At 33.7% G+C, this 12,392-nt stretch overlaps 1 protein-coding gene across 1 annotated transcript in view; it reads right to left on the bottom strand.

The window, feature by feature from the left end:
• Positions 1 to 12,392, bottom strand: part of PCLO (piccolo presynaptic cytomatrix protein) — a 367,203-nt gene that overhangs the window by 109,753 nt on the left and 245,058 nt on the right.

The following is a 12,392-nucleotide window of genomic DNA, read 5'->3' as shown; positions in this document are numbered from 1 at the left end:
GTTATCTTCACTACCATGTTCATTACAGCATTATTCGCAATAGCCAAGATACAGAAACAACTCAAGTGTTTGTTGATGGATGACTGGATAAAGAAGATATATACATGTATCTATATACACAGTGGAATATTATTGAGCCATGAGAATGAAAGAAATCCTGCCATTTGGAACAAGGTGGATAGCCCTTGAGGGCGTTATGCTCAGTGAAATAAACCAGACAGAGAATGACAAATACTGCCTGGTATCACATGTATGTGTGGGGAAGAAGTCAAACTCATAGAAACAGAGTAGAAAAGTGGTTGCCAGGGGCTGTGAGTCAGGGAAATAAGGAGAAGTTGGTAAGAGGGTACAAAATTTTAGCTATAAAATGGAAAAGGTCTAAGGATCTAGTATAAAACACTGTGACTATGGTTGTAACACTGTATTGTGTAAGTGAAATTTGCTGAGAGTAGAAACTAAATGTTCTTATACACACACACACGCACATACACAAGATAAATACATGAGATGATGGATGTTTTAATTAACTAGATGGGGGGGATCCTTTTACAATATATATGTAAATCAAATCACCACAGTGTGCACTTTAAATATCTTACAAATTTATAAGTCCATTATACCTCAACAAAGCTGAAATAAAAAAACCAAATAAAATAAACTGTGTATAAAATAAACATGAGCATATTAAGGAAAAACCTTTATATTTGCATTTAAATTTAAAGATTAAATCTACTTTAATTTTATATGTGTATTAACATGTTACATAAAGTATTAAAAATGTTTTTATTTTCATCTTAATATATGAAATATTTATGATGTAACCAGTAGACCATTAAGTTTAGACAAAATTAAAATACTTGGTTCATTTTGACATTATCACAAGCCACATCTAAGCATCAAGGAAAAGCAAAATTTTATCAGTGAACACACTATCTTATGAATAGTAGTCCTTAAATCAATGGAGTTTATTATTCACAATAAAGTTATCACAGGATAATGATATATATTACAATTTAGTCATGTCATTAGTTGGGCTGAAGAAGAAAGATTATCTATATAAATATTAATGCTAATGAAGTACTGAAGATAATGGAAAAGGCCCCAAAGGATAGTTCAATTAAATCTATTTTTACAGTTTACACATTAATTATACTCTTGAGTGAAGCTGAGGAAGTTTATTTTTATATTCTTTCACTTACTAATTTCTAGGTTATATATTATCTATGTAAATATTTAGGAAAATACACCAACTTATATTTAAAAACCAATAAAAATTCTCCTTTGTGTTCTTACCAATGCTACATTAATTCATTAATACTTGAACATAAAGATCCAAAGAATATTTCATTAGTTCACCATTTTTCTTTATTTTTACTAATTTTTGATCTTTATGAGAAAAACATTCCTACAAATACAACAACACATATCAATTGCCTTAATAGCAATCCCTACTTGACTGTTTCTGGAAGCATCAAAATGGAAACACCACCTTAATACCAAATCTAATCTGACTCTAAACCTCAGCATGCAAATTACATACTCAACTATTCCTGTTAGCTTTTCCTAATCCAGTCAATTGCTCTGTAGCATTCTTTTCCCCAGTTTTAAATACACTATCCTTTACATATATGAAGGATTCAAAAAGAACATTTTTGTCACGTTCCCATGAACAAAAGTTTACATCATCTTTTCTAATGTAATATGACCAATAGTAAGATAAAAATGTTACACAAAGCACGTATAAAAGGCTATTCATACTCACATCATACTAGAAGAAATGGGCCCAAGTTGGACTGCCATGTGACTGAAATGGCCATTGGTATGGGAAATAAGGAAGACACATATATATACATATACACATATATACACACACATATCTTCCATACATATACACACACACATATATAAAAGATTATATATATATATGTATATAGACACACATTATCTGTCATTGCACACCGAAATAATGCTCTCAGACACCAATCTGAGGGGTCATGCAGGGCTGCCTCTCCGAGGGAGAGTAGCAGCAGATGAATTCTGCACATAGCTTTCGTTTTGTTCTTTTATCAGCAAGGAAAGGCCAGATTTATCAAAGCATGGGGAGGCAATACAAAGGGATGGCAATTATCTTGAAGCTGGAAAGCAGGCCTGTACCCGCTCTTATGCACGGGCACACAAGGAGGGGGTTATGGGATAAGGGAGAAACGGGATGTCTGCCTAGTTATTACCCAAGGCAGGAAGGGAAGTTGAGGGTTATTTTCTTTCATAGCTCCTTATCTATGCCCTGCCCTAGGAGACGCTGGGAACTTATTCCTACCAGGCCACTGCATTCAACAGCCCGAGAACAGGGACGTTTCAGTTGCTCCCACAATCACTCCTTAGGGCTTACAATACAATTTCTAGGAATAACCCCACACATACCTTCAAAATATATACACAATACATAAGTATATAAAATATTATACACATAGGTAGATATAAAAATGTCACAAGTAACTATCAGAAGACAGTGGCATTCTGGCTTTGTTGAACAACATCTTTCAAATAAAAGATATTTTGTATACTGATAAAGTAATTTTATTAAAGGTGCATAGGATTTCTTTCTCCTGAAATACTTCAGAAATAATTCCCACCAAGAAAATTTCCCAGGACTGCTATACTCAAAAGATCATGCTTAATTCATTCAATAAGACATGGGTTTGGGTTTATTTCTTTATTTTAGCTTATTTAAGGCAAATGCAAAATTATAATCATAAAGACCAAACCTGAGGGTTTTGCATGATATTCCTATAAAAGGAAATTAAAAATAAACTTAATTCATTTAGCAGTACTTAGGGTCCAAAATGAAATAATTCTTTGATATGAAATTGGGTGTTACAAAATTAGAGGGTGGGGTCAGTTTATAGATATGGCCTTTTTTTTTAAAGATTTTTATTTATTTGAGAGAGAGAGAGAGAGAGTGAGCAAGAGAAGGGGGCAGGGAGAAGGAGAAGCAGGTGCCTAGCTGAGCAGGGAGCCCGATGCGGGGCTCGATCCCAGGATCCCCAGACCATGACCTGAGCATAAGGCAGAAGCTTAACCGACTGAGCCACCCAAGCGCCCCTATAGATATGGCCTTAAACACTTACTTGTTTAGATATTGATCACATGATGACAGCCCAGGTCTGGGAGTGGGGTCATTTACTATGTGTGTAAAAGAAAATTGTTCTATTGCAAGACACTCATGTAACCCTACACTGTCAGTGGAAATAAAACAGTTTAAACTTATATTACTGTAATGCTATGATGAACTTTCCAAAATAAGTCTTATTTAATAAAAGGTAAGTAGGAAGAAAAATACTACTGTAATTCAAAACTTAGCAATCAGCATTCCTTTTGTACTTCTCGAGATAACAGAAGATTGTGGCAGACGTAATCTATCGTGACTCCCAATGAGTCACTTCCGGAATAACCCCCTCCCTTTGAGGGCAGGAGGAACCTGTGACTTAGTTCTAACCAACAGAGTCTGACAAAGGTAATGTGATAGTCACTACCATGATGACATTATCTTAGCCAACTAAAATGAGAGTTTTCTGCTGGCCCTGAAGAAGTAACCTGCCACGTGTGCGATGTTAGGTGAAAGAAACACAGGGCAAGATGCTGAGGAGCCTCTAGAACCTGAGAGTGGCCTGGCTGACAGCCAGGGAGAAAACGGGGAGCCCTATTCCATAGTGGGAGGAAATGAATTCACCCAATAACCATGGGAGCTTGGAAGGATATTCCCAAGCTCAGAACAGAACGCAGCTCAGCCAACATGTAGACTGCTGCCTTGTGAGATCCTGACCAGACATCCCAGTTGAGTTGTGCCCGGATTCTTGACCAAGAAAATTGTGAGATATTAAATGTGTGCTGTTTTAAGCCACTAAATGTGTGGTAATTTGTTACACATCAGTAGAAAATGAATACAAAGATAAAAGTTGCATCCCGAGTTTTCTGTGCACACAATATATATGGACATTATCTTGGTAGCAAAACTTGTGGAACATTTGTGTTTATAGTAGTTACCACAGTGACAGAGGGCAGGAATGAAAGGGAAGATAGGCCATGAAAAAAATCAACTTTTGTTCCACAAAAACAGAGGACGGGCTCTGTGTATCAGTTCTGCAATGCTGGGATTCTGGTATAATAGGTGTAACAAGCACATAGCATCTGGGCAACACGCAATACATAATTGGATGAATACTGGATGGATAAATACTAAAACACCTATTTTTCTCCGTGGGGCTAATGCATCAATGATAAAGGTGTTAAAATAATACAATTGTATTCTATTCTATTCTTAGAAAATGCCTTATAAATTACATTATCTCTTTGGATGTTAAAAGAAAAAGAAAACAAACAAGCAAAGCCCCGTGTTCATACACGACGAAAACGAAGGTTTACGAAGGTAAGTGCTCAAGGCAACACCTAGTAAGACAGCAAAGCCAGAGTGAAGCCCACATTCTTATTCCACATGAGCGACCAGCAAGGCATCTCCTATCTGGTTAGCACCAGTGCACCTGGTTTGGAATCAGAAGGGTTGGGTTTGAGAGCTGCACATCCAGCCCCCATTTCCCTGTTCACTTGTAGAGAGGACAGTGATGGGCGGGATTGCAATTAGGCCATTAAAAGAAGAAACCATCAAGATGGAAGAAATGTATGGGAAACTAGCAATTCTCAGTCCAGACTGAGGAGAGGAAATGTTTCTGGCTTGGGCAGCCACAAATCATACTGTACCATCTAATCAGTAGCTGGGATTGATTAAATTGATTATTTGATGTGAGTTTTGTCTAATATAATTTTTATTTTTCTACTGATACATAAATGTGTATGCCATCTTGTATCTTTAACAAACATGACAAAGAAGAAATTGTTACTTTTTTAGTATAACAGTTTTAATCATTTTTGTATTTTTGCATTTGTATTACAAATATGAACTGTATCTGTATCTTTTAAATGAATACATAATTAGATTAACACTTAGAGCTTGGTATGCAAATCTATAAAGAACAAAGTATGCACAAGACTGGTAGCATAAGAACAATTATAATTACCACGAGTTTTGAGAAGAGTTGAGAAACTGATTAGGTAAGAGAAGTTCTGAATTTGCTGAGTCACTAGAGACATAAAAATAAAATCCAGGTGTCCAGAATATTTTTGCACTACAATCTAAACCTGTTTTCATCAAAATCAATTTGCTATTGGTGAAGGATGTATTCAACATAGTTCAACAGCTTCTATCTTCCAATATATATATCAGGAGATACTTTTCACTAAAGAGTTATCTAATATAGTTATTTTGGTTATTTTTATTACTCTTTAAAAAATTCTTACTACTACCTGAAAAGAACAAGAAGTGTTACATGTTGCTATGAATATTCAAAAACATTCCATTGAGACTGTGCTTTAAACAAAAAGAGAGTTGCTTTTCTTTATTTTCATCCTATTTTCTATTACATCAGATTTGTTGAATTTTAACTGTCAAATATCTCCAAATACATGACTTTGAACTGATGAATTCTGTTTGGTTTCTGTACCTTATGTCAATATTTTTTTATATTTAATATATTTTATTTCTTTCAAACTCTTTAGTATCATCTTCAGGGATAGAGGCAAATAGGAAGTAACATTTCAAGAGTTTCTTCTATGTGTCTTGCACTTTTTTTGCATTAAAAAATTATTTCTACAACTTCTTATGTTAGATACTCTCCATATCATCTCAGGACAAAGAAGCTGAGACCAAAACAATTCAGAAACTTGTTTACATTGTCCAGCATGTAAAGAAGTTAAGATTCGAGCCCATTTTTTTTTTCATGACTCCTACATCCTTGTTCTTTCTATATACTTTTCCTTATTATTCTAATTGTCAAGAAAATATTCTAGGAGAACAATATAAGTCCTTACTCCTTTAATTGAATCTCATTTCTTATTGACCATTTATCTGTGGCCCATTCACAAACACTTGTGATTTACACCCTTAAATTTCACATTAACATTACTGTTTGTCCTCCTCTTCTTTAGGTTAAATATCTTGGATGTCTTCACCCTCTTCTCATGGAATCAAACATTAATTCCTTTAATTTAATTTCATGAAGAGTGCATAAAATAATGTGCTAACCAATCTCCCGTTAGAAGCAAAGCACTTCCTTAGGAGGAACAGAATTGTGCAAGCAATATTTATCCTGACAGATGTCAGGAGAAGTGATGTTGTTGATGTGGGACTGGCCTTGACAATAAACACTTCCTTTGTTACTGAGGACACGAATGCAAGCTTTCATTAAAATTTACCAGGTAGAAATTGTGAGTTTTAGAAGAGATTCAACCTTATCTGCATTTTATGTCTATAGGGTTTTTTTTTTTTAAAGATTTATTTGAGAGAGAGAGAGAGAGAGAGAGAGAGAGAAAACAACTCCACTTATAATAGCAAGAAAAGAATAAAATAATTTGGGAGATATTCAACAAAAGAAATGCTAGTCTTATACACTGAAAACTACAAAACTTTACTAAAAAATATTAGAGAAGGTCTAAGTAAATGAAAAAATATGACATGTTCATGGATGGGATGGTTCAATGCTGTTAAAATAGCAATTCTCTCAAAATTGATCTATAATTTCAGTGCAAGCATTGTCATAATCCCAGCTGACTGTTGCTAAAATATTATGGAAATCAAAAAGATCTACAGTTGCTGAAACAATTTTCAAAAGGAGGACTTACACTACCAGATTCCAACACTTAACATAAATCAACTGTAAACAAGAGAATACAAAATTGGTGAAATAACAGTTAGGCACATACTCAGAGAGAAGAGAACTGAGAATCCAGAAATAAATCCTTGTATTAATGGCAGATTGGTTTTTGACAAACATACTAAGGCAATTCAATTGGGGATTTCTTTCTTTTTTTTTTAACATTCTTGCACAAACAGATATCTCTTTATGCTTAAAAAAAAATGAACATGGACCTCTGCCTCACACAATATACAAAACCCAACACAAAACAGGTTGTTAACTTAAATGTAAAACACTTCTGATATAAAAAATAAAAGATAATCTTTGTGACCTTGAGATAGTTCTTAATACTCTAGCAAGAGCGGCCTGGTCCCTAAAGAAATACCGATAAATTGAATACTGATAAATTGAATTCCATTAAAATATAAAAGTTTTCCTTTAAAATAAACTGTTAAAAAAATAAAAACACAAGACATAGGCTAGAAGAAAATATGTTCAGGTCATATACCTTATAAAGTACTTTTATCCAAAATATATGAAGAATTCTTAAAACTCCGTAAGAAGACAAACAACTCAAATAAATAATTGGCAAAGTATCTGAACAGACATTTCACCAGAAAAGACATATGCATTGTTTATAAGCACCTGAAAATATGCTTATTACCATAAATCATCAGGGAAATGCAAGTTAAAACAATGAGTTTTCATCCACACCCACCCAAAAAGATAGCCATTACCAAGTGTTGGCTATGACATGGAGAAAGTGGAACACTCAGACATTGCTGGCATGAATGTAATATGGTACACTCATTTTACGAAACTATTTGTCAGTTTCTTAAATAGTTAAAAAGAAACTTACCATAGAATCCAACAATCCCACTTCTACGAAACCATTAAAAAATATCATATGTCCAAACACAAACTTGTATGCAAATATTTAAAAACGGAAAATTCCATGGATAAAAAACTGTAGAATATCCAAATAATGGACTACTCCTTAGCAATAAGAAGACCAATGTACTGATACATGTGACAAAATAGGTAACTTCAAAAATGTTGGTAAGTGAAGGAGCCAGACACCAAAACTGCACACTGAATGATTCAATTTATATGAAATGCCCAGAAAAAGCAAACTTAGAGACTCAAAGTAAATCTCTCACCCGTGGCTGGGAGAGAAGCATTGAAGGTGGATATTGCTAGTAGGCTCAAGGGAACTTTTTGTAATGACCGAAATGTTCTAAAACAAGATTATGGTGATGGTCACACAACTCCACACATTTACTAAAAGTAATTGATTTTGTGTACATTAATGATATGTAAATTATACCTTATTAAAGTGGTTTAAATAATAGTAACAAGAAAGAGCTATCCACATTTGGTATTGCTACCAACTCAGAGCCAATGAGATGTTACATTTGTTTCCTCTTTCTAAAAGCTCATAAAGATGGTAGACTAACACAGAACAGAAAATGAGCCACTATTTCCACTGAAGACACTGCTGTCGTTTGAACCTAAACATATTTAGTGTTCTTCCCTATTACACTTGCTAATTAGTCTTTCTAGCCTTGCAGATGTAGCCAGCCTGTTATGGAACTATACATAAGCAAATATCTTTTTTGAAATCAGAAGAATTTCTTTGGCTTGTTTGAAACAGCTGTGTTTCTGGAGCCGTAAGATGGTTTGAAATAAAAAAGGAACAGACTCATTTCTTGAGCATTACATTTTATTCTTTTTTTCCTGATAATTTTTCTCTAGGAGAAGAGGAAATAACATTCGTTGAGTGTATAGTAAGTATAGGATTTTGTGCTAGGTTCATTTGCAATTATGTGAGATAAAGAGAGCTGCTCTTATTTTACAGATAAGCAAATTTATTCTCAAAATTTAAATAAGCAAGGAGTTGAACTCCAACTCAGGTCTTTCTGCTAAAATTCACTACCTATTCTCTCCACTTTGCTGCCTTGTGTTTGGTTGAATAAAGACTTCCAAAATCATTAAATTCGTTGATCAACACCCATAACTCTATCTTTGAAGTTTTCAGTTAATAGTCAAAGGATCTATTTTCTAAAAATTATGGATCATTTAAAAGAAGATTGTATTCATGTACTTCTCTTTGTGAACATCATAGAAATATAAATAATGGTGCATAAGAATATGTGTGTACACACTTATACATACACATGTATAAATATGAACAATAATGTTCTATAAATTCCTTGGCTTTATCTTAATTATTACTAAAATTCTATTGTAATAATTACTTACATTTCAGATTGTACTACTGAATTACGAGTAAGTTGTAGATAAGGGTATGTGTTGTGTTCTTTCTAATACCCTAGCAATCAACACAATGTAAATCACACCAGGGGTGTTCAATAAAAAAATATATAAAAAAAATTAAAAATCCAATATGAGTTATAAAAACAGTTGCAAAATACATTTTATGTTGTATAAGTTTTTTTATAGGAAGAAAAAAAGGTTATTTATATTTTTTTAACGTTCTCCATAAATATCCTTAGAGTAATGGCTCTCAAACATTTTGGTTTTAATGAGCCATTTATACTCTTTAACATTACGAAGGACCTCAAAGAGCTTTTGTTCATATGGATTACAGGCCTGCATATTTTCTGTATCATAAATTAAAACTGAGAATTTAAAACCTTTATTTATGAATTTAAAATAAACTCATTTGATGTTAAATAATTATATTTTAATAAAAAATAACTAATTTAAAAATAAAATACTTATGAGATGGGTGGTGTTGTTTTACATTATTGCAAATCCAGTTAATCTTGAGCTAAATGGAATACGGCTAAATTCTCACATCTGCTCTGTGTCCAGCCTGTTCTGATGGCACACACACGGAATGTCCGAAGAACTCTACTGCATACTCACAAGAAAATGAGGGTGCAAAAGTCAAATGCTATCTTACCATTTATTATGAAAATACTTTGACTTTGTGGACCCCCTGAAATAATCTTGGAAACCATGAGGGTCTCCTGCTCCAACTTTAGGAAACGCACAAGAGAAACAATTTTAAAAAACCGCACACTTTCTATTCCTGTCTTCTGTTCTGAAATTATTTTTGATTCTAAAAAATGAAAATAATTTTTTTTCTTTTTTTGAGAGGTATACTTGTTTCATATAATTGTTATAAAATATTTTAATACTACATCCTGTTAGGATGGTTTATTTCAATTTTTTAAAAAAGATTTTATTTATTTATTTGAGAGCGAGAGAGAGAGAGAGAGAGAGCACGAGTGGGGGAGGGGCAGAGAGGGAGAAACAGGCTCCCCGCTGAGTAGGAAGTCTACAATGCCAGTGATGCAAGGCTCCATCCCAGGACCCTGGGATCATGAGCAGAGTGGAAGGCAGACACTTAACCAACTGAGCCACCCAGGCGCCCCCTAGAATGGATTATTAAATTATCATAAAAGATACAGTTTTTCTACTTTCAATGGGTTTATATAACCAAAATGAAAATACACTAATGACCATTTGGACCTCCTATTTGGGAGGGCAGATAGACTACATTTTATTCTGCACCCCCTCCTTGCTTACATCCTCATCATGTTTACAAAGGCATTTAAATTTTTGGTTAGATAGCTTTTTCACTATTGAGGAAGCTACAGGCCACACTGCTCATTTTCTCTATGAAAAACAAATAGGAGCTTAATTTTTTTTATTATGGAAAATGTCATACAACTAGAAAAGTAATGCAAGCCTGTAATAAAACCCAGTGTGGTCAACCTTCCAGTGCCAACCATTATCAAATCATGGTTTTTTTTCTTCACCATTTTCCACACAACAAATTTTGAAAGAAATCCCAGACAAAATATTGTTTCATTTGTAAACATTTGAGGATGTATCTCTAAAAAAATCTATCTGTAATTTCTATTAAAAACATTAACATCAAAATGGTAATCACAGCCAAAAAACAACGGTAAATCCTTAATGCCACCAAATGTTCAGTTAAGCAAAGAAAGGCTTTTGGTTGAGTGGCAAACAACAGAGAGATCAGCTAGGAGCACAAACGCTGTGTGCCAGGGTTTGCTTGCCATTACCTTAGACCTTCTAGACACTGTTTGCCAAAGGAGTCCTTTCTCGCTCTAGCTTTGTATATACGTGTATTTAAATCCCTTTGAGGTCCTGAAGACTTATTTGAAAACAACAGGAATTGTTTCACAACATTTAATTCACTATGAGATCATGCTACCCAAGAACATATGGAAAATATATTCAGAAGTAATCAATGCAGGGGAATGTAATGGGGAAAATATTTTTATATTAGGTAAATATTAAAAGAAAAACGGGCAAGCGGAGAGATGATACAGTACACTGCTAGTAAACATACTGTTCAAAACAATGATTCTTGTTTCTCATTTCATAAAATCTATATACAGAGGAAAATGAATTTAGTTTTCAGGCTAGAATATTCATAATGAGGTATCAATAGCTCTTATTTCTGTCTTTCCTATGTCTAAAAACTTTTTTCCTAATTCTAATACAAGAAAACAAATTAAAATAATGAGTTGCAAAAGACAAGTAAGAAGGTTGAGGGGATGACTAACACAGTATAAAAGCAATAATACAGCAAGATAGATACATTGTAGAGTGTTTTGATGATTTAGTAAGATTTCTGTTGTTCGCACTAAAAAAAAATTAGGTATTGCTGGAAAGTACTATGTTGTTTTGTTTTATGAGCTGGAGGGAACTGAAACCATTTGTAGAAGTAATTATTCCATAGAGCTAGTTATTCCATTATAATTATTCCAATACATAGAGCCCATGGCTTTTAGGATTCACCCCTGGAATTTTCATCATTGCTTAAAATACAGTGTGCATGCAATAAAACTATGAAAGTTTAAATTATCTGTCTCTGGTAGGAGAAAAATTACCCAATCTTAAAAGGAAAACAACATTAGACTCCTAATCGATTCATTCTCTATGAAAATAAAGAGAGGAAAATTGCTTAAAGCAAAACCTGTTCCACATCTTCATGCTCCATGGTCTAAAATGTACAAGGAACAGGAGCAAGTAAACTGAAAAAAAAAAATCTATTTTTGTCCTTTGTTCTATCAGTCCTTGAAGGGGGAAAAAAAAACAATCCTCCAGCACATATACCACGTTAGACAGATCATCTATACATATGTTCATATATATACATAAAACATACATTTATGAATATTTTCTGTGAATGTACAGTGTCTATAAACACAAGGAATATACTTGAATGAGAATACAGGTACTATTCATATTTCAAAAAGTCATTAACTTTGACAGAATTTATATTTTGCCTTGAAGATCTAAGCAAAAAATTTAAACTTATAATACAGAAATTCCATTATCTTTCAAAAGTATCAAGGTCATGAAACACAAAGATTGCAAAACTATCAGATTGGAGACAAAGGAGGGATGACAACTAAATGCAACATCAGATCCAGATTGGATCCCGGATCAGGAAAAAAAAAAAAAAGAATTTAGTGGGGAAACTAAAACTCTAGATAAGGCTTATAGATGTGCGTGTGTTTTAAAGATTTTATTTTTAAGTAATCTCTACGCCTAACGTGGGGCTTGAACTGACAACCCCGAGATCAAGAGTTGCATGTCCTACTGACTGAGCCGGCCAGGCACCTCAAGGCTTGTAGA

The sequence above is a fragment of the Ursus maritimus genome, unplaced genomic scaffold (assembly GCF_017311325.1).
Source record: "Ursus maritimus isolate PB19 unplaced genomic scaffold, ASM1731132v1 scaffold_3, whole genome shotgun sequence".
In the NCBI taxonomy this organism is placed as follows: Eukaryota; Metazoa; Chordata; class Mammalia; order Carnivora; family Ursidae; genus Ursus; species Ursus maritimus.
The sequence above is the reverse complement of the archived record's forward strand: the minus strand, read 5'-3'. Positions and strand labels throughout refer to the sequence as shown.